Source organism: Neomonachus schauinslandi, chromosome X (genome assembly GCF_002201575.2).
Source record: "Neomonachus schauinslandi chromosome X, ASM220157v2, whole genome shotgun sequence".
Taxonomy (NCBI): domain Eukaryota; kingdom Metazoa; phylum Chordata; class Mammalia; order Carnivora; family Phocidae; genus Neomonachus; species Neomonachus schauinslandi.
In genome coordinates this window covers 82,557,601-82,560,702 of record NC_058419.1, presented here as the reverse complement: position 1 = coordinate 82,560,702, position 3,102 = coordinate 82,557,601, and positions in this window count along the sequence as shown.

Here is a 3,102-nt window from a genome sequence, read left to right as displayed (position 1 = left end):
AAATTTTTTTTTTTTTTTTTTTTTTTTTTTTTTTTTTTTTTGAGACCAAGTGAGGACAGCTGCCTGGGATATACAATCTCCACAAAGAAGATCTTTTCTCTGTGGTTTGAAATGTTTCTTTTAGGTTATTTGTGAATGAAGCCGATGTACAGTGTGTGCTGGGGGCAGAAATAGAGCCCATGCTTTGAAGTCATTCTGACCCCGTAAAAGTTCAAGTATACCTCTCCTGGGGCCCACAAGCATTAAAAGTTGAAAATTTCGTTTATCGCTATAATGGGTTACTTTCTATTGTATCTTTGATCCTTTGGCCTTTACCATAGGAGTCTCTGGAGCCTATGTAAATATTTTATTTTAGAAGGGAGCCAGGCTGTTTAGGTGTAGCAGCTTCTGACCTCCACTCTGAGGCTCTAGTTGCTATGAAAGTATAATTTTCAGCGCCTTTGTGGTGCTACTTTTGTCTGCTTGGTTTATCTGGTGCCCCTGGGGCCCCCTTGCTGGTGGTACCTGAGAGGCAGAAAAGCTGAAGTCTCTGTTTTATTCTTAAGTTTTGTCTCATGTTCTTTCTCTGTGATGAGAGCTCATCCAGCCTATCATATGACATTTTGTTGTCATGTCACTTTAGGCCTCTCTTGGCTGTGACAGTTTCTCAGACTTCCCTTGGTTTGGATGACCTTGACAATTGAGAGGATTACAGGTAAGATATTGGCGTAGACTATCCTTCAGTTGGGGTTTGTCTGATGTTTTCCTCATGATTAAACTGGTGTTGTGAGTTACGGCAGAAAACCACAGAATGCCATTTTTATCAAGTCAAATCAAGAGTACATAATATGAACGTTAAGTTAAGATCGGTGAAGCGGACCTTAGTCTGCTGGGTGTAGTCGTGTTTCTTGGGTTTCTCCAAGCGTAAAATTATTCTTTTTACCCCTTTCCACACTCTAAGCTCTGGAGGTCATTAGGAACAGATCACACTTAACTGATGAAGAGGTATGCATACTTTCCATGAGGGGAGAGTATATGTATAAATTGTTTGGAATTCTTCAGCATGGAACATCTATTTATGCTCCTATCTATCTGTCTGTCTATCTGTCTGTCTGTCTATCATCTATCTCATAATGTTCTCCTGGACTTTTAAATAATATTTGAATGAGAAGCCAATATTTTCTTATTTGTTTTTTTTTTTTTTTTTCTTAAATTGTTCCAGTTTTGGCCATTGGGAGCACTGTCAGTTGGCGCCCAGGTCCCTTTGGTATACTCCCATTGTATGGGATTTGCTTTTTTAACAATTCCTTGCTTTCAGGCTCATCTTGCACATTTCCATGTTGCATGTATTCCAGCCTCATCTTTCCTATTTCCACTTCTAATCCTAGAAGCAGCCAATTCTCCAAGGAACACTGTTTCCTTTTGTTAGGAGAAGGTATTAGAAACCAGTATCTGTGTACCAGGTGTCCACGTTGCTGTTTGGATGAAGTGGCTGCTAGGCCCTCTCAGCTGACAAAACAAAGAAATAGATGTGTGCATATTAACTCATATATATGCGCATTTCTATACAAATGTCTATACGTAAGCATCCATCTCGATATTAACCCTAATATGAATACATGCTGATGCCTCCAACTCTAATTTGTTACTGCGTGGATTATTTTCGCCTCTGCCCCTCATTATCTGCAACCTCCCACTCTAGTAGGGAGAAATCTGGCCCCCATTACCCACCATCCATTCAATGAATCGTCCGGTTCCGGTACACATGCATAATGGTATCAGTTTTCTTACACTGTACATCCATAGGCAACAAATTTCTCCACTAGAGCGCATTGCATGTGTAATTTTTTTCTTTTTAGCCTTATAGACTTCCTTCATTTCCAAAGGTACTGAGGTCAGCCCTGTTTCCCTCCCTGTCTTAGTGTAGTTTTTCTATACGTGACTGTGGTGAGATTCCTTAATTACATTCTGCATTTCATCCTGATATCCCCTGACATCCTTAATAATATGTGTCAATTGTGCATACATGAAGTTTCAGTTTTTGTGCAGTAAATTACTGTGGATAATGACAAATGCATAGTGTCAAGTAAGCACCATTCCATTATCGCACAGTGCTAAAATAGCACCTGTCCTTTACCTATTCCTATTTACCACTCTGCTCTCTCTACTTTTGCCTTTTCCACAATTTTTTTTAATAATTGGCTCACACAGAGAATACACACACACACACATATATGTGTGTGTGTGTATATATATATACATGTACATATATATATATTATATATATATATGTATAGCCATTCCGGACTGGCTTCTTAAACTTAGCAATAGGAATTTAGGATTCATCCATCTCTCTCTGTGGCTTGAAAGATCATTCCTTTCTTTTGTCAAATAGTAGTCCATGGTATGGATGCACCAAGGTCATTTATTCATTCATCTGTTGATGCACATCTTGGTTGCTCCCTGTTTGGCAATCATGAATAAAGGTGCTATAGACATTGGTGTGTAGGATTGTGTGCGGACTGACAATGTTGGACTTTGCTGCCGCCCTGTGATCCTGGAAAACAGTGAAGGTTAAGAGATCTCCCCAGTCTGTGTTCTAGGAAAGTGCTTACTGCAAGGAGGCTTCCTTCGCCATATGACTCAGGTGAGATTGATAGGTGCCCCCTTGTTTGCTGTAACAAAACCAGACACGGTCCCTCCAAACTCCCATTCCTCAGCTCATAAATGATCAGCTGAACTCCTTGTGTTTACTGAACACCTGGAGCAAAATACTTGTGAATCAGGCTCTGCTTAAGGTTCTGTCCTTTCCCTGGGTTTCTGAACTTTGACCCCCCGGCAGTCGGAGCCAGGGCATAGCCCTTCTGAGAGTAGGCTGGCTTCAGGGTGAAGCATTCCTTCATTCGCTGCCTGTTCACACCACCCTTTCATTCCATTTCTCCACCCTGGGTTCTCTGTGTCCTCTCTAGAAAGGAAAGAGCCTTTTGGCCTAACTCTTGGGACGCTTGCCGATCTTATGGCCAGAGTATTCGCTCTGTTATAAGAGTGCCTCTCCCCACCCCTTTTCCTTACCATGATCCCTTGAAGAGTGTTCTCCTTACTAATTCTGGATTTGTACTTTAT